The 27,115-nt window shown below is 40.6% G+C and overlaps 1 protein-coding gene and 1 long non-coding RNA gene across 7 annotated transcripts in view; one reads left to right on the top strand and one right to left on the bottom strand.

Moving 5' to 3' along the window:
* The window catches only part of LOC105465439 (carbohydrate sulfotransferase 9), a 326,845-nt gene that overhangs the window by 65,157 nt on the left and 234,573 nt on the right, over window positions 1–27,115 (bottom strand). Inside the window, exon 1 of one of the 6 annotated variants that reach the window (XM_071085513.1) lies at window positions 10,116–25,695. The exons of the other annotated variants lie outside the window; for them this stretch is intronic. The gene's annotated coding sequence lies outside the window, so the exon portion shown is untranslated. Of the gene's footprint in view, window positions 1–10,115; window positions 25,696–27,115 lie in introns of those variants that run through there. 6 annotated transcript variants of the gene reach the window in all.
* Window positions 1–27,115, top strand: part of LOC105465450 (uncharacterized) — a 196,068-nt gene that overhangs the window by 101,950 nt on the left and 67,003 nt on the right. The gene's annotated exons all lie outside the window — the stretch shown is intronic.

The raw sequence follows: 27,115 nt of genomic DNA, 5'->3' as shown, positions 1-27,115 counted from the left end.
CTTGAGGATGTGGGATCCTGGCAAGGAGATGGGAAAGTGTAGATGAATGTAGGGCACATTGTATGAGTAAAATGGACTTGAAGTTTTAGATGGGGGGTTAGTAGGATGGGGAAAACAGGAATAAAAGAGGACCAAGATTTTAAGCTTGGTTACTTGGGAGAAGATGTTATTAATGCAAAGATAAAAATAAGGAAATAGGTTCAATTTAAAGAAGTAAATTTGGTGAGTAACAGAGGAGGTGGGATGATAAAGTCGGTTTAGCATTTATTTGGTTTAAAATACCAGTAAAACATCCATCCTGCAGGAGGCAGAAATAGAAATCAGGAAAATACCAGGCTGTCTTCTGCAGAGAGATGAAGGGGAGAAGAGAGCGAAGAAGAGTCTCGAGTTGAAAGGAAATAAATATCAAGATTTGAAATTTTGAAAACGGTGTATTTTATTTATATTTGAATAATTCGATGTTACCTTAGATAATGGAATGCACATTTTACGTCATCCATAGTGAATAGGAGGAGACCCCTTCTCTAAGCCACTACAAGGATTTATTTTCAGGAAGTAGCAGATTTGAAGTTTGGTGTAAGGGCTTAAGTTCTCACTGGTTGTGGAGTTAAAAGGCAATTGCAAGTTTTAGCAGAAGAAAATTAGGCTGATTTCCTTATTTATTAAACTGAGGCTAAGGAATGTTTAGAATTTATCTGAGAACAATGGAATTAATTACTTATGCCTAGCGTTCCATTATTGGAACGTTAAGCATATGGGAGTTATTTATATCCTACTGCTCAAGGTTATCGCCAAGGTTTGATTCAAAAAATTGCAACCTCTGGCATAAATGGGTTAAGGGCAGAGCTGCATCTGGAACACTGACTTTGGTAATGGTCAAGAGTGGGGCCAAGCAATCAGAATGTCTGGGTTTGAATCCCAGCTTCCCTACTCTCTGGGAAGCCTTGCGCAAGTCACAACCCCTCAGCTTCCACATTTGTAAAATAAGGCCCACAAACAAATGTATAGAGTTGTTTTTGATGATTCAACAAGTTCACATATGTAAAGGGCTTACCACGGCACCTGGCACCATTAATGACTCTAGGACCAGTTCTCTTTCCCTTGTATCACAGGATTACCCAAACAAAGAATAATAAAACCCAGTTGTTTAAAATCCAAATGAAAGCTAATTTTGAAGAATAAAAACAAGTTTCAAGGCAGTAATGTGTACTATTTTGAAATGACCAGGAAGTGTGGAAGAGAACTAGAAGTAATAATACGTATTTTTAATGTCAAAAAATAAAAAAGTCACATTTAGATGATTAAAAAATAGTCAATAACTTTAGCTTAGACAAATAAATGAAAACTAAAATGCTTGGAATCCTATTTTTACCTTAAGGCATATCTGCATAGACATTACTCCAGATTCTATTCTTGGTCTCTGTTTCCCAGACTGCCAACCTGCACAGGAGAAAGAATCCGGCTGCTTCCCCTGAGTGGAACAATCCAGCTGAGTTGGAGGCAGCAGGGAGTTGCATGGGGGAACTGGGGAGCCCAGGCCTCTCTAGTAAGGCAGCTCCAATTCTCATGCAAACACGCCTTAAGGAGAAAGGTATGGGTCTGCACGGTGGCTCACACCTGTATTCCTAGCATTTTGGGAGGCCAAGGTGGGTGGATCACTTGAGGTCAGAAGTTCAGGACCAGCCTGGTCAACACAGTGAAACCCTGTCTCTATTAAAAATACAAAAATTAGCCGGGTGTGGTGGTGGGTGCCTGTAATCCCAGCTACTTGGGAGGCTGAGGCAGGAGAATCACTTGAAGCCGGGAGGCGGAGGTTGCCGAGAGCCGAGATTGCACAATTGTACTCCAGCGTGGGTGATGAGAGAGACTCCTTCTCCGAAAAGGAAAGGAAAAGGAAAAGGAAAAGGAAAAGGAAAAGGGAAAGGAAAGGAAAGGAAAGGAGAAAAAGAAAAAGAAAGAAAGAAAGAAAAGAAAGAAAGAAGGAAAGAAGGAAAGAAGGAAAGGTAAAGAAAGAAAGGAGAAAAAGAAAAAAGAAAGGAAAGAAAGAAAGAAAGAAAAAGAAAGAAAGGTATGTAGAGTTTGCTGTTTTACCTTATATACATCTTAGGGTGGATTATTATACGGACTCTAATGTTTTAGCATTAAATTCATGTTCTTTCCTTTAGATCCATTATATTCTCAAAACTTACTGAGTTGTATTAATTCCTTACTAAGTTTTCAGATTCTATGTGCTCTCAGCTTCTAATTATCTCTAGTGACCATGCAAAACCTTAGTATGGAGCCAGGCAAACTCAAATCACACAGTCCATCAATGGTAGACAGAGGATCTCATGATCCCTTACAGTAGGCTCCATATACTTATTAGAACTCAGTTTCCCACAGTACCTTGCTTTTGCCTTTAGAAAGTAGTGAGAAGGTCTATTCTAGCTTGTTTTTTTTTCAAAATCAAATTGATGTTTGAGATGGAGTGCCATTAAGATATTTCTTTTTCTAGAAGCACCCCCCTCCAAAAAAATTAAAACCTGACAAGTAAATGGAACACTTGGTTTTTTTCTTCTCAGCTAACTTTTAGAGTACAAGGGACTACCGACAATAAATATGGATTTTTTTGAATATTATTTTTTCCATACATCAACAATCAGCCACGGAAGGCCAGAACTAGTTGAAGGATTGTTCATACACTGTGATTGTTAGTTTCCCAGCTCTTTCTACATGATATAAACATACCTCTAGAGAGTTTGTTTAGATAGTGTAGATGAAGGTTCTGTAGAGGGAAATATGAAAGGCTCTGCCTTTCTCAAAAGCCCTCTGTGTTTTTGGGTAACCCCGTGGCATGTGGTGGGCCTGTGGTTTAGGCAGCAGAGATCAAATGTAAACAGGCAGCTCTGAGGTGGCTCCATGTGGCACCCTTTTTCCAGTATCAATCCACAGATATTTTTCTGTACAATTCCAACAGCAGAGGGAGGCTTGTACATTAGATGCTTTTATATAATTTCCCTATAATTGGCATTTGGGGTATTTTTCCATTTGTTTGCTTGTTTCACATTTCAGAAGTCCTAAGTATAATTCTACTTCCCTTTAGGGGTGGAGGTAGGATGGCTTTGCAGGGGTGAAAGGGTTTCATAAAATCAGTTCTGTGGTGGGAATCTATCAATTTTTTAGCTTTTAAAAAAACACTCCAGAAAGGATAGAAATGGCAATATTGAATGTGATCTATGGTTATACCATTGAGAATTATTCTTTAACTAAATTCTTATTTTACATCATTAGTATTATTTAGGGGAAAATCAGCTAATATTCATTGGAATCGAAGTTGACTCCTAGCTTCTTATTCATTGTAAAAAATAGTTTTTCTTTTGAAGCTATTATTTTACTTTGCAGGAAAATGTTGACCTTTCTGTTTCACAACGGTAACAGGATACTTTTATTTGTTTCCTTCTATTTGGAAAATATATACCTTTGTCACTTTTGATTGTTACTATAAAAGTAATAACTTAAACAAGTAACCTAAACCCATAAAGTACTAAACTAATATATGAATTGTTATATGATTTTCTCTTTTAAAAATCTCTGATTATTATTCTTTTTCCTCCAAAGAAAAGAGAATATAAAACTTTAGAGTTTTATGTTACAGGCAAATCCTAATTTCACTAGAGTGCTATAATGAATGCTTACCTCACTGCAATTCTCTTTACATTTAAATATGCTCAAGTTTTTAAGAATTTAAGATGGCAATTTACCTCCTATCACTGTCTTGCTCAATCTGTCTTTCTCTTAACTAAGTTAGGTTAATACGTGTTTGGTAGTTTGAATCACCAGTCACTTTGATTAAATTCACTACCTTTAAAGAATCTTTTATTTCATCTGTCGGGAAATCTTTGCTATATAAAAAACTGGTCATAGTAGCATGATGCTGGCTCTTGGTTCAAATAACCAGCTACATAGTGCTCCCTCTAACAATACTGACCCTGGGAGGGTCCCTTTCAGAAAGCAGTCTAGGAGCACTACTTTTCATTTTCAATGACTACCTAAGGTTTTCCACACTTCAAGCAAAGTAGAACTTAGAAATCTATAAAAAGAATCTCGGTGTAGCAGTTGTGTCGAGACGATTTTCAGAAGAACCGAGGGTGGGAGACAGAAAACAAGCTAGAAGATCACTGCAGTGCTCTTGAGGACAGGAGAAGAGGCCCGGAGAGAGGGCAACTAGTACTAGGGCGTAAAGGACAGACCCATTCCAGAGATGTGCAGGAGGTAAAACTGGCTGCCTGATGGGTAAGTGAAAGGGAGAAATCAGGGCTACTAGCAGGTTGAAAGTGTGGTGTCTACCTGGATGGTGGTGCCATCCAAGAGGCAGTTTTGGAGGGTAAATTAACGAGTTCTATTTTGTTTATGATTTCAATACCTGCAAGACATCTAAGGATGGAAATGTTGGGTAAGCAGATGAAGACATGAAGCTCCAGGAAACTGTCTGTCCTGCAAATGTAGGTATGGAAGTTATCGGAGTACTGGTGTTCATGGCTATGGACAATGAATAATATTACTCAGGGAAGAGAGATAAAGTTTGAAGAAATAGAACTGAAGTGTGATCAGAGGAAGAGGAGTTCAGAAAGACAAAAGAAAAGAATGTCTAGAAAGGAATAAGAAATGTAAAAAGGGCGTGGTGCCATGGTATCAAGGAAACCAAGAAGTAGGGAGAATCCACTATTACATTGCTGGTGGTAGAAGCACAACCCCTTGGGAGGAGAATTTTTCAATATTCAGTAGAATTACTTATGAGCAAATTTGTCCTTTGATTCAAGCCCTTTGACATCTATTTCCAGTTAACCCTGAAGATATACCTCCACAATATAAAAGCATACATGCACATGGTTATTCATTACAGAATTACAAGTAGTAACTAAAGACTAGAAACAACTCATTAGAAACAGCTACAGTACATTACTCTGTGGATGACTACAGTGTTCAGTTATTTAAAAAGAGTAAAGTAAATCTCACTGAGATAATGATAGGTTTATGTCTATACAGTTATATTTGCAAACAGAAACAGAGAGAACAAACTAGAGACTAATGAAAGTATTCATGGAGAAGGGTGTAGATGTGTAGAGTGGAGAAGATTGGTCTGGGAGTGAGACTTCTTTGAGGATACCTTTGATAATAGTTCTGACTTCGGAACTATAGAAATACTTTACATATACAAAACATAATATTAAGTGAAAAGGTAAATCCTAAAATTGAACACAAATAGAAACAAACGAACCTAATTCTCTATTGGGAAGATAAGACACCATATAGAAAAACATAATTTTGAGTAACTGTAAACACAGTACTTTATTTATCTCTATGGTTTATATCCCAAGAACACAAAGTACTGTAATAAAATTGTAAGCATCCCTTGGGAGATTTATTTTCAGTAGTAATATTGGCATTATAATTTTATAACTATTTTAAGTATATTGTGGGATAAAGCAAATAAGTATATTAACATTATTAATTTTCGGAACAAAAACTTTCAGTATAACAAAAAAGAGAAGTGACAAAACAGAGGAATTTTAAACTTCAATTGGAAATATTACTATGAAGTCATTATTCAGAAAAGCAAACACCCTCTTCACAATATGCACACCTAACACCTAGATCCTGGTTTTACATGCTATTTCTCGTTAGAGGAAACCAGGGCTCCTCAGAGAAACTCATTCCAGAGCTGGAGTGAGGAAAGGATACCTCTTTTTGTCGGCAATCTAAAGAAGTGCTCAAAAACTACTGAGGTTGTACCAAAAAGACATAGGAGCTAGCTTAAAGAGTTTTTCACTGTCCATGTTAGTGTCATATGTTGCATAATTAAAAATCAATTAGTTCATAGTGGTTTTGCATCCCAAGAAAAAACGGGGAGAAAGGAGACAAAGGGAAAGTTTCTTACTAAACAATGTTATATAATAAATGTAGAAGAGATGACAGAATTAAGAAAATACATTTTAAATCCCTAATGCAGTGAATGATTCAGGAAGGGACCATTAATGGATTCTAAAGTAGGATATTACCATCATACAAGATATGACTTCATAGATCTCTTCATAATTGCAAAAGAAAAATGTACTTTTAAAATACAGAGATCTGTGGCCAGTCGTGGTGGCTCATGCCTGTAATCCCAGTACTTTGGGAGGCCGAGGAGGAAGGATCACTTGAGCTCAGCAGTTCAAGACCAGCCTGGACAATATAGTGAGACCTCATCTCTACACAAACCTTAAGAAATTAGCCAAGCGTGGTGGTGCATCTCTATAGTCCCGGCTACTCAGGAGGCTGAGGTGGGAGGATCACTTGGGCACGGGATGTGAAGGTTGCAGTGAGCCAAAACTGTGCGACTGCAGTCCAGCCTGAGTGACACAGTGAGGATCTGTCTCAAAACCTCCGTCGCACCTCCCCAAAACCACAACAAACAACAGAGATCTCTTGTTCACACTTTTAACAAAGTGATCAAATTTGGCACCATCAATATGAAATGAGTGGTAACATGCAACATGAAGCAGATATCTTACCAATGAGTTATCTGTGCTGGAAGTGTTCATCCTAGTTTCTAGGCCGAGCTGCCAGTTTACCGAGCAAAGGAACAATTTACGCTATGCTCTGAGGAAACACTGAAAATACAGGACATCCTAAAAGACAACTGACCTACACTCCTAAACAATTCAATGTCATGGGAAAAAAAAGTCTAGGGGACGATTTCAGATTATGAAAGAATAAAGAAGCATAAAACCCAAAATCAGTGTTTGGACATTGATTATTGTAATAGATTTTGATTCAGAAAGAATATAGTTGTAAAAGACATTCTTGAAACAGTTGGAGACATTAGAATATGGAATTGATATCAAATGATGTAAAATTATTGTTACTTTTCTTAGATGTGAAGGTGGTATTGTAATGTAGGAGAATGCCCCTATTTTTGGGAGAAATGATCTGAAGAATTTAGGAGGGAGATGTCACGATATCTACAACTTACTTTTAACTATATACAGAAGCATACACCAGACTGGGAGGATTGTATTTAAGGCAAAATGGTAACAATTGGGGAATCTTGGTGATGGCCAATCAGCTGCTGATTGTACCATTCTTTTAGCTTTTCTGTAGGTTTGAAAACCTACATAATGCAAAGTTGACGGGAAAAAGAAGAGAGCGATCAAGGTGTCAAGTGTGGTACAGATAAGATCTGGGAGGAAAAGCCTCTTTTTTAACCAGTGGTGAGTTTAGTTAGAAAACTTTCAAAAGAATGGTGGGAGCTGAAGCCAAACGTTGGTGACTGGAGGTGAGAAAATGAAAACAGAAAGGACAGACCCACCTATGGGAAATCAGAATGAAAATGGGGGGCCAGAGATTGAGTTAATGTAGAAATATCGATGGAACCAGAGAAGTTAAAATAGTTCTAGGCTGAGGGCAAAGAGCCTGCTGAAACAAAGAGGTTGAACATGCTGGAGAGACGTGATGGAAATGTTCAGAAATGGGTCCTTGGTGGGGGGTGGGCAGTATATCCAAGGCACAGGCTTGGCTTCAAACTGGAGAAGGAACAAGCTGCCCTCTGATCTTAGAGTACAAGAGGGTTGAGGGTGTACAGCGGGTTTGTAGGGAGGGTGGGAAGGTGAGAGAGGGCATGCCTGAGGCTGGGAGTTCCTCCAAAAGTCTGCAGCAGGCAGTCACTGAAAATGAGGAGTGAGGATGAAGAGAAGGCAGTGAAGGGTTAGAACGATCATGAATGGGAACAGGACTGCTAGGACACTGGCTGGTGTAAAGACCCTTTTCATGTCGAAGAACATGATTTCAAAGTGGCTCCCATCAGCAGATCGTGTCATTTCTCCATCTTTCTAGACAGGTGATATGAAAATTCAGGGGTGCAAAGATCTCAGTGATCCACAAGAAGCGGAGATCTGATGATGGACTATGAAGGCTCAGGCCAGATAGAGAAGGAAGGTGGCCAAAGACAAAGAAAACACAGGAATGGCTGGATAAAAGGCCCAGAGACACCTGTGAGGTTGAAGAACAGTTAGGTGAGTGAGAAATGCTCAGAGAATAATAATAGCAAGCTGTGGGCTGAGACTAGAATCCCTGAAATTTATTTTTGAAATAGAGCAATTACAGGTAAGGGTCAACTTGTGGCTATGGAAGCTGGTGGCTGGAGTGGAGCACAGAGCACATGGTTGCATTGAATTTTCTCCAGAACCATAGATCTTTAGAATTTCATGAGTATAGGCTTCATTCCAGTTTCTACCAGAAAAAGTTTGAAGAAATTTTTGTCAATGTGGAATCCAATTTTGGTTTACTGTCATTTTAAAAATGGCCTTACTCAGTTTTTTCTTTTTCCTTTTTCGTTCTTTTTTTTTTTTTCTTTTAGGAGACAGGGTGTTGCGGTGTTGCCCAGGCTGGTGTACAGTAGTACAATCACGGCTCACTGTAGCCTCAAACCCCTGGGTTCCAGCAGTCCTCTTACCTTGACCTCCCAAAGTGCTGGGATTGTAGGTGTGAGCCACTGCACCTGGCTCAGTTTCTTTTTATCCAACAAAGAGACCTACAATAGATTCAAAAGTGAAGCACGGATTCCCTTTCTAAGTTTATTCTAAGAAAATCTTGAGGGGCATTCACAAAGCTGAGGCCGCATATGTCCTCCAGGCCGGGTAAGCAAAAACCTAACAATCTAAGAGGCCCTCAGCAGAGGACTGGCTGAAGAAGTCACAACAAAATCTTCCAGTGTGACTTATGTAGCCAGTCAAAAATGATGATCTGGATATATTTAGTGAAAAAAATAAGTTACAGAAGAGTATGTCTATCATGCACCTATTTTTATTAAAATGTATATATTTTTATTAAAATGTATATATTTTTATGGGAAACTATAAACCTCTGCGTGATAGATTCATGAGTGATTTTTTTCTTTTTGTTTCTCTGTACATTCTTGTTTTCTACAAGTTGTGTTATGTGTGCAATAAAAAAGTCTGGATTTCAAACAAATTGAAAATGTAACATAAATATACCTTTATCATGGTTGTGTTAAAAAATTTTTATTGTCCTATTTATTATTACTAAATAAATGTTTCTTTGTTGTGAAGAATCTAGAAAATACAGATAAAAGAAGTGAACAGCTACTTGTGATCCTAACACCAGTAGGTATGACCTGCTAACACTTGTGGTACACACACCCTTTCATATATTGTATTTTTCTTTTCAAAAGTGGTATCATCTAATGTATAGTCTTAAAAAGTTTTCTGTTCACTTAAATAATCTTTGCATCCCATTAAATAGTCTCAATCTGTATTGATTTGAATAGCTATGTAGTGGTTTCATTTTTAAAAAATACCAAAGCTTCTTAACCTTCTTTTAGAGACGTTGAAGTTATTTATTGTATTTTTTGGGGTAAGGAGGCCTTACCACATACAACCCTGTTAGGAGTGTCCACATGAATAGAGTTGGTACAAACCACGAATACTACTGCACCAGCCTAATATCCCTGAGATCTCCATGACCCTTAGCACAAATTCCTGGAAGTAGAATTGATGGATTAAAGAGTTTTATGAAGTGTCTAATACTAAGAATGTCACTAAATATCTGTGTCCCAGCACTCTGTTAACTCTGATTTTTACAAAAAAGTGCTAAGTTTTTAAGAAACATGCTATTTATGCAACCCTGTGGTTTTGACTTTAAAAAATTACAGAGCTTGAGAAGTTGAGCATTTTAATACGTTTACACAGCATTGATATTTCTTCTTCTATTCATCTCCAGCTTCTTTATTTTATTTATTTATTTATTTATTTTTTAGACACAGGCTCTTTCTCTGTTGCCCAGGCAGGAGATGAGTGGTGCCATCATGGCTCACTCTGAACTCCGACTCCTAGGCTTCAGTAATTCTCCTGCCATATCCTTTTGAGTAGCTGGGATTACAGGCATGAACCACCGTGCCAGGCCTTCTTCTTTTTTCTAATGGAGTATTCTCTTCCTCTTAGTAATAATAATTTTTGCCCATGATGTTTTATGAATATTTGTCCTAATTTGTCACTCACCTTTACTCGTTTACAATGTTTAGGGAATAAAAGAATATTATAGCAATGGCTAGTATTCAGTAAGCGCTTACAACATACCAGGAACATCGATACGTTCTTCACTCAGTTCTCCCAGCACTTCTGTGGGATAAGGCTATAGAAGATGATGAAGAATGAGGCCTACAGATATTAACGTGCCTGGGATTGCAGCTGGGAGGTGATGAGCTCAAGCCCCACTTATGAGCCTACATCATTTCTTTTCTGGTTCCTGCTTTCAGTGTCCAGCATGGAAAGGCACAACTCTGTACAGCAATTACAAATAACAAGGTCAAATCTGTATGTAAGGCTAGAGAACAGTATCTCCATTGTATTTTTAGAACAATGTGTATAACTAATGTGTTTTTTAAAGTACATATAATTATACGTAAAGAAGGCAGAGGAGATACACCTTAGCACTTTGTTACACGTAGGGCCTGGTGGGAAAGGAGTAATAGTTACTTTTAATTTAAGCACATCTGTTTTCTTTTTTTTCCTTGAGACAGCAATTCGCTCCATTGCCCAGGCTGGAGTGCAGTGGTACAATCATAGCTCAATGCCGCCTCGAACTCCTGGGCTCAGACAGTCCTCCAATTCAGCCCTCCAAGTAGCTGGGACTAGAGGCATGCGTCACTGCACCCAGTTAATTTTTTTAACGTGTAGAGATGGAGCTCTTGCTTTACTGTCCAGGCTGTTCCCAAACTCCTGGGTTCAATTGATCCTCTTGCCTTGGCCTCCTGAAGTGTTGGAATTATAGGTGAGAGCCACTGGGCCTGACGGGCTCTTGCTTTTCTAAACTTTTTATTAGGAAAATGTACTGCATCAATTTAAAGAGAACAATGTTTCTGTTTTGGATAAGAAACATGGGTGAGTCTTTGAATACACTTTTCTTTTTTGCACATTAGGACAGGCGTTCCTTCATTCATTCGCTTATGCAACCATTCATTCCTGGTTTGAAAGTCTAGTTTGTGTTGGTCTTGGGCTGGCTACTGGAAACGCAAAGGTGAAAGGGTATATAATCAGCCCCTCCTCTCAGTCTGGCAGGGAGACACACAGGACAGATTCAGAGTGAGAGTTGCCGTAGGAATAAGGCAAAGTTCAGTCTCCGCTCAGAGGAAGAGGGCCAAAGTTGGCCTGGGGGTGTCAGGAAAAACTGCCCAAAAGCTCCAGCTTTTAAACTGAGACACACAGCCTACAGAATTTTCCCTTTCCAGTTCCCATAACTGTTCACACCCACTGTTTCTTCCAGTCTGGGGTATTCACGACTCTGTTACTAACCTGGGGGTTACTATACTATGTTCTGTGGTCTGCTGCTCCCTCTAATCCTATACCAGATTATAGTCTCTGTTTTATTTTTTTAAATTTTTAAATTTTTTTTGAGACCAAATCTTGCTCTGTCGCCCAGGCTGGCAGGCTGGAGTGCAGTGGTGTGATCTCAGCTCACTGCAACCTCTGCCTCCAGGGTTCAAGCGATTCTCCTGCCTCAGCCTCCTAAGTAACTAGGACTACAGGCATTTGCCACCACACCCGGCTAGATTTTGTATTTTTAGTAGAGATGGAGTTTTGCCATGCTGGCCAGGCTGGTCTTGAACTCCTGACCTCAAGTGATCCACCCGCCTCAGCTTCCCAAAGTGCTGGGATTACAGGTGTGAGCCACTGCGCTCAGCATTATAGTCCCTTTCTATATAATCCTTTTTTAATTTATCTCAATCTGAATGTGGCCTCCGTTTCCTTTGCGACATTTACTGATAGTTGGTGCCTTTCGCCTGGGGACAGGCGCAGCTGCTGGGAGCTGGTAGAGTAAGGCTGGTGGCCTCACCATCGCCTGGGGTAGTTTGCTTATCACCTGGGTATTGAGATCCAAGGCTGCTGCAGGAAGTATCTCCACAGGTATCTGGTATAAATGGGGAGAAAATTGGCAGGTGGTAGGTGATAGATGGTAGATGGTGTGTTTACGAGTCAGGTGGAACAAACTGAAGGCCTCTAGAAATCATTCGTGAGATGGGATGAAGCCAGATAAAGTTTTATAAGTTTGTGTATTTGAAATTTTAAAGCTGACATTTTTCTGAGAAACATCCATTACTTCGATGAGAAAACTGAAGATTCAGTAAGTTATTAATTTACCCGTTTAGTCATCCATTCAGAAAATACTGAGGGCATATTATGTACCAGGCACCGTACTGGGCATAGAGTGAATGAAACAAACAAAAACCCTCATGGGGCCGTATTTGAACCCAAGTCGGTCTGCCTCTCAACATAGAGTTCTTTCCACTGTCGCAAAGTGCCTTCTATTCAACATTTGATAAATCTCATATTTCCAAAACATGACGTGAAGAACTCACTCCTCTGCCATTTCCTGGAACCGTGGGTTACTTTTGCACCTTTTCTTCCAGGTGCGCACTTTCAGCTAAGCTTGGCAGGATCTCCAACCTCCTAAACTCTGTGTCCTGGTAAGTCATCACCAGGACTAATCACAAACGTTAATGCTGGTACTTATGACTGAGCCGTTGGGTCTGTTTTTAAGAACACAAAGAATGAAAAGATTAGCTGCCTACAAGCTCCCCCATCTGTTCAAATGGAAAAACTTCACAGAGCCCTAGGGTGCTGGGCAGTGCAGATTCCAGCTTGTGTTTTTAAGTAGAATTAAAAAATAAAAAAATAAAAAATAAAAGGAAGCAATTATTTCACTGTCTCTCCAAATGAAAACATCTATTTCAACTCAAAGAATATTTTGTAGCAGTAGAACATAGTGAGTAAGAGCACAAACTTGGGTGTCAGTGAGACTGGGTTCCAGTACTAATTCTTCATTTTTTAGTAGCCATGTGACTTCAGGCAATTTCCTTAGCATCTGTAAACCTTGATTTAGTCTTCTAAAGTAGAGATTATCAGAGACAATCCCTACCTCATGAGGTTTTCATGAGGACTAAATGATATCATGCACGTTTCATACTTAGAGCAGTGCAGGTCACATAGTAAGTGCTCAATAAATATAGTCACTATTTTTATACGCATTATCTTTTTCACTTACCACAACTTTAAGAAAGAAAGCAAAAGTGATTATGTAATCTAAATATTTGTAGCCAGGGAAGCAAATAGTTCTTCTTATAGTTTTATAAGAAGAATGTTTTTGATTAATTTAAAGGGAAACCATAGACATTTAAAATAAAAAATAGAAGCAGAACCCTGATGTGGCTAACACAAGTTAGACAACATTTATCAAAGTTCTAAAGCTTTATTAAAATTGGAGACCAAATAGAAATCCATATAATTTACTTTATTTTACTGCTCATATCTAACTTAGTCACTAAGAAATTAGTGTAATACTTTATGGATGTTTTCAGAGGCAGCTCATAATTCTCAGTTAACAACCTTAACAAGGTACGGGTTACATGAAATGTATGCTCACTCTAAAACACCCATCTGTCTTTTTTTTTTTTTTTTCCTCTCCAGAAACAAATATTTTCATTTTAGACTTCAAATTCCTATTTCCCATTTAGTGCACATTAATTATATCTGCTGTTTTATTTTTCTTGATGTATTTACAATAAGTCAGAAAATCAGACATAGGCCCAGCTTACTGTTATGGAAGCTCTAGTGTTCTTCAGGGCAGAGCTTCTCAGGCAGCAGACTGTGGGCAGTCAACAGGCGTGCCACGGTATTGGCGCCCTGGCTCCTGAGTCTACCAGTCAGGACCTGGAGCCCAAATCTCTAAGCTCATTGCCCTCCCACTCCCAGCAGAACAGTCTTGTCCACTGTGTGTGCTACACAAATACCACCTCCTTCCACATATGCTGTGACGTTGGAAAGGATAGAAAACTCTCTCTTGGAGAAGGAGGAGCTTTGAGCTGTGCCCTTCCAGAACAAGGCTAAAGGAAATGTGCAGGACTGACCCTGTGTTTCAGAGTAGAGCGGAAGAAGACAGCACAAAGCAACCAAGACAGGAAGAGGTGACATGAGAGACAAATTCACAGGGAAAGGAGGGAAGATGGGAGGTCTTTCTGCCTGGCAGTCAGAAGGAAGGCCAGAGGGTGATGGCAGGAGCCTTAGACTAGAAAATTGTTGCGGGAAGTCGGGGACCCCGAACGGAGGGACCAGCTGAAGCCTCGGCAGAAGAACATAAACTGTGAAGATTTCATGGACATTTATTACTTCCCCAAATTAATACTTTTATAATTTCTTATACCTGTCTTTACCGTAATCTCCGAACATAAATTGTGAAGATTTCATGGACACTTATCACTTCCCCAATCAATACCCTTGTGTTTTCCTATGCTTGTCTTTACTTTAATCTCTTAATCCCGTCATCTTCTTCGTAAACTGAGGAGGATGAATGTTGCCTCAGGACCCTATGATTGTATCAACTGCACAAATTGTTTGTAGAGCATGTGTGTTTGAACAATATGAAATCTGGGCATCTTTAAAAAAGAACAGGATAACAGCGATGTTCAGGGAACAAGAGAGGTAACTTTGAACTGGCCGCCGGCGAGCCGGATGGAACAGAGCTATATTTCTCCTCTTTCATAAGCAAATAGGAGAAATATCGCTGAATTCTTTTTCTCAGCAAGCAACATCCCTGGGAAAGAGAATGCGCCCTGAAGGTAGGCCTACAGACGGCCCCTTTTAAGGTGTCCCGTCTTTTATGGTTGAAGCCGAAGGGATGAAATATGCCCAGGTCTCCTGTAGCACTCCCAGGCATATTAGGTGGAGGAAAATTCCTGCCTAATAAATTTTGGTCAGACAGGTTATCTGCTCTCAAACCCTGTTTCCTGATAAGATGTTATCAAAGACAATGTGTGCCCCGAAAATTCATTAGCAATTTTAATTTCACCTCATCCAGTGGTCCTGTGATCTCGCCCTGCCTCCATTTGCTTTGTGATATTTTATTACCTTGTGAAGTATGTGATATCTGTGACCCACACCCTATTCGTGCACTCTGTCCCCTTTTGAAAATCGCTAATAAAAACTTGCTGGTTTTACGGCTCAGGGAACATCATGGATCCTGCCGACACCCAGCTTTAAATTTCTCTCTCTTGTGCTCTTTCCCTTTATTTCTCAACCTAGCCGAGACACTTAGGAAATAGAAAAGAACCCACGTTAAACATCAGGAGTGGGTTCTCCTGATAGAAAATAAGACGCTTTCCTCTCTTCTTTAATGTCCAGAATCATGATTTCTTCATTAATTGTAGTTGTCCAAAGTGAAGAAATTCTTGGGAAGCTATTATGAAAACTATTTACAAATGAATGCATTCCCAGTTACAAGCATTGGACCAGCATTATTTGGGTTTAGAATTTGAGCTGACTGTGAATGGATTATGAGACTCATGTGAGTGTCCCCTGGCTTGGCGGGTCGTGGTCTGCAGCTGCACTGTGCAGCCTGCAATGTGTTTCATAAAAATACTCAACTGAGGTAGCAAGTACTGGTGCTGGTGGCAGTGTTATTTCCACTTGCAGGAGCAGTGTAGCTCCGTAGCAGTGCAATCAGTTTCTAACTATGTGAAGATTTGTGTATGAGAACCTCAGTGAACTGACAACACATTACTGATTTACTCCAGTAATGTCCTGTGCTTTTTATAGATTAGCACTCCTGGGCAGCAGGCCATCCGGCTTGCCCTTTAGTTTGACCTGGCCTATAGCATGGGTTTTGGAATTCACGGACCTGAGTTCAAGTCTGATCTCCAACACCATTAGCTGAGCAACACTGGGCAACTTATTTAACATCTCTAAGCCACTGATTGCAAATCAGAGAGATGTGATAATAAAAAAATTTACTGCATGGTGTTGCTATGAAGACTAAATGAATAACGTGTGCCATGTATCTAGAAGAGCTTAACACATGTTCACTCTCCTCTTCACTCCTGCAGCAACAGCAAAAATCATCTGTAGAGTTAACAGTAAGAAGATCTGATATTAGTAGCATCAGATGCTGAATAAACTCACAGGGATCAGAGCCTCATGGTCAACTGGTAGGCCTAGTGAGGGACTCAGGAAGAAAACATCTCATAGGAGGACAAGAAAGGGTGTCACAGAAGTAGACACCGAGGAAACGAACTCTCTGGAACCCTGACTACCATCCAGTGAGATGAGATTGACAATTAAAACAGAATTGACATAATATGATCCATGCCTCAGTTCCTTTGCCTAATGTTATACAGTTTGGCAAAAAGTACATAGTTTATTCATAATGCTGCTTTTATTTTTCTCAACTAATTGTTTTTATTTCTTTCTAAAGTGTCTGGCAATTCCAAATGATAGACTCAATGGATCATTTAGTGTAAAAAGGGTAAGTTAGGAAAATCCAATCTTGACAATTTTTAATATTTTTTCTGATGTGTTAAAAAGGTGGGACACCATACAAACTATGCTTTATATAACAGCTCTTGTAAAAAATCAAGGACCAAATACAATTGAAAATATTCTTCCATTTTTCTAAAGAAATCTCTTTTAAATTCTTGGAAAAGATCAGGCACAGCAAAAGTGAGTTAAAGCCTTAAAAATATGTTATTGGTGTCTTAGACCCCAAAGCAGAAATATACACTCATTTTAAGTTGCAAGAATAATAATCTAGATCTTTGGGGATTTTAAAAATGTCATCTCTTTGCCTTAAATGATTTTGAAACAAGGCATGAATATAAATAATACATATAGTACTTCTGGATTTAAACATCTTTGATGAAACGATGATATTGACTTGGAATCTCTCTCTCTCACCACACACATGTTCATGTGTGCACATGTACGTATACCTGTGACGTAGCTGTTTAGAATTGTTTGGCCTTCCGATGGATTGGCCACAGACCTTCCTGTCATGACACAGTCTTGCCAGTCATTCTTTCAGCTTCCTATCTCCCCTGGCAGTGGTGGAGAGGATCCCAAGTTGTTATCAACTGAACAAGGGAAGGAAAGTTGGGTATTTTAAGGCACATGCATCATTTTAGGATTTCTGGTTGTCCCTGGCTAAGTTTTTGATGATTACTGGAGATAAGAAAATAAGACTTAATTGTTACTTTCTTAAAAAAAAAATAAACAAACAAAAAAAACCTCCTGCAGAGTTTCAGAAGATTCTGGAAATTGACATGATTTCCTAATGTTTCAGTTGGTAGATACCTTGGGCTGGCCTGAGGACTTGTCATTTCAGACTCAGGAATAATCAGGCAGACACTACAGATACGCTTTTTGGGGGATGGGTCAAAAGGAGCATGTGACTGAAACACTGAGGGCTTTACTCTTCCTTTTGTGAAATCCGAACAGTAATCATATTCATCATAAACAATTTCTAATATTGAGAGAGTATAAGGTGAAAATCAAAGGGGTCACTTCACCCTTAGTCACACCCCCTATGTCTTTAAAAGCAAGAAGACAAATATAAAAATCTTTGTATATGCAATGAAAGCTTTCTGAATGCTATATAGGAAGCTGCTTATATAAGAGACTGCTTATCTAACATTCTGAAAGTTTTTATTGCATATACAAGGATTTTTGTATTTGTCTTTTTGCTTTTTACACATGCAGGACCATGTTGTAGATGCTCTTCAGCTACTTCTGTTTTTTGCTTTTGTTTAACAGTATGTTGTAAACATCTTTTTGTTGGTCCCTATAGATCTATCTCACTGTTTTCAACAACTGCATTGTATTCTACTGAATAGAAGTCCTATAATTCTGGGGGCAGGTAACTATTGTATGTGTTGACAAGCAACTTGTCAATGAACTTTCTTGTAATCTTTGTGTACTCGTGTGAGTATATTCTATAGGTTAAATTCTTAGAAGTGAAATTACGTGGCCAAAAGGTGTGTGTGATGGCTAATATTGCGTCAATTTGATTGGATTGAAGGATGCAAAGTATTATTGTTTCTGGGTGTGTCTGTGAGGGGGTTGCCAAAGGAGATTAACATTTGAGTAGGTGGATTGGGAAACACAGACCCATCCTTAATCTTGGTGGGCACAATCTAATCAGCTGCCAGTGTGGCCAGAATAAAAGCAGGCAGAAGAAGGTGGAAAGACTGGACTGACTAAGTTTACTGGCCTCCATCTTTCTCCTATACTGGATGCCTCAAACATCAGACTCCAAGTTCTTCAGCTTTGAACTCTTGGACTTGCACCAGTGATTTGCCAGGGGCTCTCGGACCTTCGGCCACAGACTGAAGGCTGCACTATCAGCTTCCCTACTTTTGAGGTTTGGGGACTTTGGGAATAGCTTCCTGGCTCCTCGCCTTGCAGACGGCCTATTGTGGGACTTCACCTTGTGATCATGTGAGTCAATTCTTCTAATGAACTTTCCTTCATATACACATCCATCCCATTAATTCTATCCCTTCAGAGAACTCTGACTAATACAGCATGGAAATTTTAATTTTTGGCTGTTATTGCTAAATGACCATAAAAAGGTAATACATTTACACTCCCACCAATGATATATGAGGGTTTGTTATTTCACCCACATCCCCTAGCCTTTAGCATTGTCAGACTTTGAAATCGTTGGCATTGCTATCTCATGGTTTTAACCAATGTTTAAAAAACTTGTGAGTGAGGTCGATGCCTTTATGTTTACTAATCATTGGTGTTTATTTACTATAGCTTGTCCATTTTCCACGTCTACTTTTTATTTATAATAGTTTTGTTGCACATTGAAGAAATTACATATTTGTGGGCCAAATTCTAAATAATTTTTAACTCTGCTGTCTTTTGAAGTCATGAAAGTTTTTTTTGCATGTATGGGGATATCTTTAATATGTGTATATTTATTAAATATTCTACTATGGTGCATGCATTTCATACTGTTCTTAGAAAGACGTTTCTCAATCCACAGCTGTTTTTTAAAAATGAGCTATTTTCTTCTATGACTTTTATAATTTTCTTTTGATGATTTCTTACCTAATGGTTAAAAATTTGACACATTTGAAATTTATTTTGGTGTAACGCTTGAGGAAAGGATCGAGATATGTTTTTCTTCCAGATGGCTGGTGAGTTTTGCTCACAATATTGATTGAAACATATATCTTTCTTCTACTGATTACCACTTACGCAAAATCCTCACATGGGTTCAAGTCTCTCTATATTCACTCTGTTCCACTGACCATTCTCATTTGAATTTATGCAGCCTTATATTTTAATATTCTTTACTAGCTAGTCTTCCTTGATCCTCTCTCTCTCTGTGTGTGTGTGTGTGTGTGTGTATGAAGCCCTAATAATAAAAGGATAGAAGTCTGCATACAGATTGAAGGTGACCTTGGGTTTTGAGTATATATTTGGCAATTAAGCTCCCAGATAAAGATGAGTTTATTCCACAATATAGTTATTGAAAGCCGACTGGGCCAGGCACTCTCCTGGGCTCTGCGGATGCAACAATGAATAAGAAAGAAAAGGTTCCTGTTCTTGCTGAGTTTACATTAGAGGGCTGGGGAGGGGCCGTACAAATAAGTACCAAATAAACAAATGTGTACGGTCTTATTGTGACATGAAGTGAAATGAAGAAAATAAATTAGGGTGATGAGCTAGAGAGTGAGGGAAGAGGGAGGTATTTTAGATAAGTTATTTGGGGAAGGTTTTCTGAGTGACATTCGACCGTAGCCTTAAGTTAAGCTTAGTTTATCATATCTAATTTCTTTCTAAATAGCTTGACCTTGATACTTTAGTGTCTAAAATAGAATTTGTTGTCTTTCACTTAAAATCTGTTCCCCTCTGATCTTCACCATTTTGGTCAGTGTTATCATTATATTTCTTAGTCATCCAGATCCTGAAATTTTGGGACCATTTGCTTCTTTGTTTCCTTTCCCACATGACCCATTGGTAGGTCCAGAGCACCTTCTCCAGGGTGTCTCCGGCATGTTTCTTCCTTGGCCATTACCATGGTGTGTGCTTAAAATGGCCTACAAGTGAGATTATCATGTCTGCCTCTAAACCAGTGTCTCTGCCTCCAGTGTCTCCCACTTTCAACTCAGACCACCTTGCTGTGATGTGAAGCTTCTAAAATACAGATTTCTGATAAAAATCTTTAAACTGAAAATGGAAAATACTTTTGCTTATAGAATGACATTAGACTGCTTTATTTCAGATTCAAGATCTTGCAAAATCTGAGATCTGCTCAATTCTCAACTCTTCTTTCCAAATGAATGCTTCCTATCTGCCAGGTACAATTCTAAACGCTGTATGTATTGATTCATTTAATCTACACAACAACCCTTTAAAGTAGGTATTATTATTATTATTATTATTAATTATTGATACAGGGTCTCACTGTCAGCCAGGCTGGAGTGCAGTGGCACAATCTCGGCTCACTGCAACCTCTGTCTCTGGGGCTAAAACGATTCTCTGCCTCAGCCTCCCAAATAGCTGGGACTACAGGCATGCGCCACCACACCCAGCTAATTTTATATTTTTTGTAGAGATGGGGTTTCACCATGTTGCCCAGGCGGGTCTTGAGCTTCTGGGTCCAGGTGATCTTCCTGCCTCGGCCTCTCAAAGTCCTGGGATGATAGGTGTGAGCCACTGTGCCTGGCTGAGGTAGGTATCACCATAATTGCCACCTTATAAATAAGGAAACTGAAGCATGGAGAAGTTACCTGACTCGTCTAAAGTCATGGAGCCAGCACATAGACATCCATCACTGCAATCGAAGAAATCTGGCCTCTACCCATCGTGGTATATGTTACCGTCTAATGTTTCAAGATCTATTCCTGCTTGTGTGTGATTGAATGTTGTTCCTTCTGGCAGAAATCCTCTTTTCCCAGCTCTATTTTTGCTTGACTATGTCCTCAAGGCCCAGCTCAGGTAGCCTCCTATCCCCTTCTCTCACCAGCCTCATCGTCATTAGCGGCTTCCACCCCTGAACTCTCAGGACAGTTTTAGGAGATATCACCCACTACTACACAGTGGAGCAGATGATTTTGAACACATATTCTGTTTCTGCAACTAGATTGCAAACTATCTTAAGGTAGACACAGTGGCTTATTCCTCTGGGGCCCTAAGAAAGACCTAACTTGTATAGTAAGTACTTAATGTTGATTGTTGACCATGTCAGTCATAGAACACTCAATGGAATAAGGCTTGTGTCCAGATATTGGTGACAACTTTAGTGCATTTAAATTTAAAATATGCTGTGTAAAAATTTAAGAGTAAAGACAGAGAAATTCACTCAACAAACTTGTGGAGCATATGCTGTGCACCTGGCATTGTCGTCAGTACTCAGGAGGCATCCCTGAACAAATGAGACATAGTCGGAATAGACTAGGGTGTGTTGCAGTAACAAACAATTGCCAAGTCACAGTGGGTTAAAAGGAAAGGTTTATTCCTTTATCGTGCTCTGTGTCCTTTAATGGCTGCCAGGGGAATAATGTTCGAATTAATCACTCAGGGAGCGAGCCCAGTGGAGCAGCCGCCATTTAAAAAGGTGCAGATGCTGTGTCAGAGAGAGGAAGGGACGTGGCAGATGCGCTGGCTGCGAAGAGATCTGCCCGCAGCAGCAGCACCACGCATCCCTTCTGCTCGCTTTCTATTGGCCAAAGCAAGTCACACAGCCACGCCCAACTCAGGGGGCCAGGGAAATCCACTCCTACACTAGACCTGGAAAGACAGAGCGCCCATGACTATGGATAGCTCCCACGACTCCCCACAGACAAAAGATTTCTGCCTGGTGGAGCTTATTCCAGACTCTCAAGGGGTCCCAGACAGTAAGAAATAGACACGATAAGCAAATGGTAGAAGATGTTAGAAGATGACAAGTATTATGGGGGAAAAAAAGCAGAGCAGGATGCGGAGGCTGTGGTGGAGGTGTGGCAGGGGTGTGTAGGGGAATCGGGTGTTCATTAAGATGGTTACATTGGGCCAGACGCCGTGGCTCACGTCTGCAAGCCCAGCACTTTGGGAGGCCGAGGCGGGTGGATCACTTGAGGTCAGCAGTTCCAGACCAGCCTGGCCAACATGGCGAGACCCCATCTGCACCAAAACCACAAAAATTAACCAGGCGTGGTGGCACGGGCCTGTAGTTCCAGCTACTCGGGAGGCTGAGGCAGGAGAATCACTTGAACCTGGGAGGCGGAGCTTGCAGTGAGCCAAGATCGCACCACTGCACTCCAGGCTGGGCGACAGAGCAAGACTCCAACTCCAAAAAATAAATAAATAAAAATAAAAACTAAAAAAAAAGGAAGAAAAAATAGATGGTGACATTGAGCAAGGAATTGAAGAGGTGACAGAGTCAGTCATGCAGCTATCCTGGGAGAAAGGGTTCCAGGCAGAGGGAGCAGCAGCGCAAAAGCCCTACAGGGGGAGAGAGCATGGCCGTGTTAGGCAGCAAGGAAGCCAGTGTGGTGGGGCAGATGGGGACCGACAGAGTTTGGGGCGTGAGGCCTTGGGGATTCCAGGTTTTCCTGCGAATGGTACAAGGAGCCGTGTCAGAATTTGAGGCAGAAAAATAACACGATTGCACTAACCTGATAAAGGATCTGTGTTGCCAATGGACTCTGGGAGGGTAAAGATGGAGGCAGGGGGAGGCGGCGAGCAAGTCAGTGATCCGGCTGAGAGCTGAGGGCGGCTCACCTGGAGATGGCGCTTTTCCTTGCCATGGCTTTTGATACCAGATTTCCTTTCGAGGGTGTGTTTTAAATGTGGTTTTGGCTTCAAACGCTGCATGGCACTAACAATGAAATCTAGTTTCTTCCCACGACCCAGAAGACGGCGGAGCTTCACCCTTTGGCTTCACCCCCTGGCACCCAACTCCTCATTTAAGGAAGCCAGCTACACTGGCCTCCTTTTGGTCACTTGATTACAACAAATTCTTCCAGCCTCACGGACATTCCCTTTACCTAGAACATGTTCTCTCCTTTTTTCATGTCTTAGTTCAAATGTCTCCTGTTGGACAGGCTTTCCCTGACCTCAAGGAAGCCTCTCCTGTTTATTGTTCGTCTCACAACTCCACGTACTTCTTTCATGGTGGTTTCTGCAGTCTGCAGTCCTATAGTTTACCTAATTCCTTTTCAGTGGTCTATTTCTTACTGCTAGAACGTAAGCTCTATAATCAGACTGCTGGGATTGGTCGTGTCTTTCTATGTGGAAATTCTAGTGTCTAGAGTAGTACCTGGCAGAATTAGGCACACAACAAATGTGTGTATGAAAAAATGCATGAGTCAAGAGTCCCAAGGGATGAGAAGGCGTCAAGGAGGCGAAGGTGCGGAACAGTGCATAGAAGGCCCCGGGTTCAAGTAGTCTCAGAAAAACTGGAGAAGATGTTGCTTTAGATCAAGCTTGTCCAACCTACGGCCTGCAGGCAGCGTGCAGCCCAGAATGGCGTTGAATGTGGCCCAACACAAATTTGTAAACTTTCTTAAAACATGAGATTGTTTTTTTTTTTGCAATTTTTAAAAGCTCACCTGCTATTGTTAATGTTAGTGTATTGTATGTGTGGCTCAAGGTAGTTCTTTTTCTTCCAATGTGGCCCAAGGAAATCAAAAGACTGGACACCCCTTTAAATGGGAAAGAGTTTTTTGAGCCCCCAAATGGGTGCCATCACTCTGAGCATGCTGGGCCCTTATCATATTCTAATGACCTGGTTTTTGTATCTGTTTCCCCCACCAGGGGCTATGTGCTAGTCTTCCTTTTATCCCTGGTGTCCACGGGCTCAAGGAATATTTTATTGCACCAAACGATACTGACTGCTCATGTGTTCAGACTCTCATGCTGAGCTCTCTAATTAGATCCTCATTAAAAATAAATGTTATCGTGAATCTTGTAGGGCCTTCATGGAAAAAAAATTGTGCATGCCTGCCATGATATTTTGGACACACTGAGATGTTTTTAATCAAGCCACCATCTGGGCCATACATTTTGGTAACTCTATTTTACCGCGTTCCATCAATTTATGGCAGCCTCACACAATCTGAAGTATGGCATTTGAACTATGACTATAACAACTCAAGGAGACGCCTATTTCCTTCCTGAAGTTTTAAGATCCAATGCAATTTGAAATGAAAGAAATAAGGGACTAATAAGATGAAAAGCAGTCTTTAGGAGTGGACAGTGGACACAGGCAGGCACGGCAAAGATCGTTAACCAGGTGAAAAACTGTGAGTAACCAAAGAGGCGAATGCAACACTTCATTTTTTTTTTTTGAGACGGAGTCTCGCTCTGTCGCCCAGGCTGGAGTGCAGTGGTGCAATCTCGGCTCACCACAAGCTCCACCTCCCAGGTTCACACCATTCTCCTGCCTCCCGAGTAGCTGGGACTACAGGTGCCCACCACCACGCCCAGCTAATTTTTTTGTGTTTTTAGTAGAGACGGGGTTTCACCATGTTAGCCAGGATGGTCTCAATCTTCTGACCTTGTGATCCGCCCGCCTCAGCCTCCCAAAGTACTGGGATTACAGGCGTGAGCCACCGCGCCCAGCCAACACTTTCTTTAGTCACTATCAGTGTTCCAACACAGGTGGAGTCCTGAAAAGAACAGCAAACATTTTGGATGATGGAAGTATGAAAAATGTGGGAAAGGAAGAGGGAAGAGGAGAATAAGATGTGAAGTATGTTTTCTGTATTTTATAACTGCTGTTGAATTGATTTCTTCTGAAACCCTATCAGTGACTTTAGCTTTAGCTTATAATTTTGTTTCCAATTTAAAAATTAGTTTCCTTATGTTTGCATGGTGCCTGACAGATTTCAAATACTTCCATCATCCATGGTCTCCTCTGGTCCTCCCAACAACCATATAGTAGGCAGAGCGGGCATACTTATTATTATTATTTTTTTCTTTATTTCTTATTTTATTTTATTTGAGACAGGGTCTCATTCTGTCACCCAGATTGGAGTGCAGCGGCCCAATCTCGGCTCACTGCAACCTCCGCATCCCAAGCTGAGACGATTCTCCTGCCTCAGCCTCCCTAGGAGCTGGGATTACAGGCATGTGCCACCACGCCTGGCTAAATTTTTTGTATTTTTAGTAGGGACAAGGTTTCACCATGTTGGCCAGGCTGGTCTTGAACTCTGACCTCAAATGATCCACCTGCCTCGGCCTTCCAAAGTGTTGGGATTACAGGCGTGAACCACTGTGCCCAACCCAGGCATACTTATTTTCATTTCACAAATGAGGAAAGAGAAGCTTGGGGCTCTGGGCACCTTGCTCCAGGCCCGAGAGCTGTTATGTGGCAGAAGTGCAAACATGGGTCTTTTGATAACACACCTACTGTGTCCTGCCACCCTTACTTTGTTGTTTAAATCTACTGTTTTATTAGATAAGGTTCTTCTGAGCCAAGATTTCAGTTGCAAGTGATGTAGTGAACAAGTGCTTCCAGGAGAAGCCAGAGGGTGGGGGGAAGAGACACAGGGAATGGGAAGGAGCCCACACTCAGCCTGACTTTTCTTTTTACTTGTATAAATGTATGGCATACAAATATAATTTTGTTCCATGCAGACATTGTGCAGTAGTGATGTCAGGGATTTTAGGGTATACATCACCCAAATAATGTGCAGTGTACTCCTTACACAATACCTCATCGTCTGCCCTCTCCCACTGCCCCACCACTCCGAGTCTCCATTGTCCATCATTCCACACTCTGCGTCTGACTTGTTTAAGATAATGGCATTCAGTTTCATTCACATTGCTTCAAAGGACCTAATTTTATTCTTTTTAATGGCTGAATAGTATTCCAATGTGCATATACATATGTGTGTATATATATGTGTGTGTATATATATATATATATATATATATAATGTGTGTGTGTGTGTGTGTATATATATATATATAAAACATTTTCTTTATCTTATTCATTGATGGACACTTGGGTTGTTTCTATATCTTTGCTATAGTTCAGCCTGATTTTTGAGGGAGGGGCACTGCAGAGCATAAATTACATCTCAGAATTTATTCACCTTGGGGCAAAGGAGTTGGCCTTTTGTATTCCCACATACTTCTGTTATTGGCCAGTCAGCAGGAGGTGTCCCCCACCATGGGAGGAACCAGGAGAACAAGGAGGACCCAGTGCACCCGAGCAATCTTCTCATGGGTGGGAGTGCCAGCCTGTTAGCAGCAAAGCACATTGGAGGGGCTCCAACAATGTACTCCAAATCTGTGCTCAACAGGGGGACTAAATAAGTGGGATCAGCAAAAGCTACTTAGAATTTTTAAAATGCTACCTGAATGTAAGAAATCATTATATTCTGGTGCATTCTTAGGGCAAATGGAGTCATTCCAGAACCTTCTTTGAAATCGGAATCAGATACACTTGCAGTAATCTGACTCTCTCCCTGAGGAATCTGATATGAAGACACTCATTTAGAAAAAGGAGCTGTGGCCAAAGCTGGATATTGTTTCACTGAATTTACAGAGATAATTCTTTTAACTCATTCTGTTCAGATAAAAGATCAAGCCTAGTGGAGAAGTGATTTAGCCATAGGCCACATAACTGGTAACTGACAGAACCTGAATGTGAAGTCAGGTTTCCTGACACCCAGTCCAGAGTCCTTTCCAGTCCCTGCCTGCCCAGCATTAGGAAGCGATTTTGCTTTCTAGCTGGGCCAGACAGGGATCCAGGAGGGAAGAGGTGAGGGAGCCATTGCCTTCTTTGACTCTGATCTTCAGCATTTTTGAAGCCTACTCAGACATGGAGAGAGACTAAGTCTCTTGAATGCTTTTCAAGTCCTTCTCTACTGTGGAAGGGAAGGAAAGCATTCCTGTGACTCATTTGTAAAGACTGCATGATGTGACAAAGTCACATGAATACGGGAAGCCATCAGGCCACAGTGAGGAAAGAAAGCTGGGGACAGGGGGCTGCTTTGCTTCTGAGAAGGCCATCACAGTGACAATTGTGATCTGAAGGTCCTCAGAGTTTAGTAGAAGGGAAAAAAAATCCATCTCCTTGCATTCTTCTTCAGGCAATCTTACGAAGTGCTTATGTATAGCTGCCTAGTCCAAGCGTTTTTCATTTTGTTTCTTCCTCTTTTATAAGGAAAGATGTTATTTGAAGGAAAAACATGAGTGAGAGATGAGGGATCTGAGCAGTCTCATATGCCTTGCCAGGCCCTTTTATCGACTGGGAGCATCCTTCGTGCAAAATTCATGGAGTCATTCTTAAGAGAAGTTCAGCA

The sequence above is a fragment of the Macaca nemestrina genome, chromosome 19 (genome assembly GCF_043159975.1).
Source record: "Macaca nemestrina isolate mMacNem1 chromosome 19, mMacNem.hap1, whole genome shotgun sequence".
Classification (NCBI taxonomy): Eukaryota; Metazoa; Chordata; class Mammalia; order Primates; family Cercopithecidae; genus Macaca; species Macaca nemestrina.
Note: the sequence above shows the minus strand (reverse complement) of the source record. Positions and strands in the feature narration are given on the sequence as shown.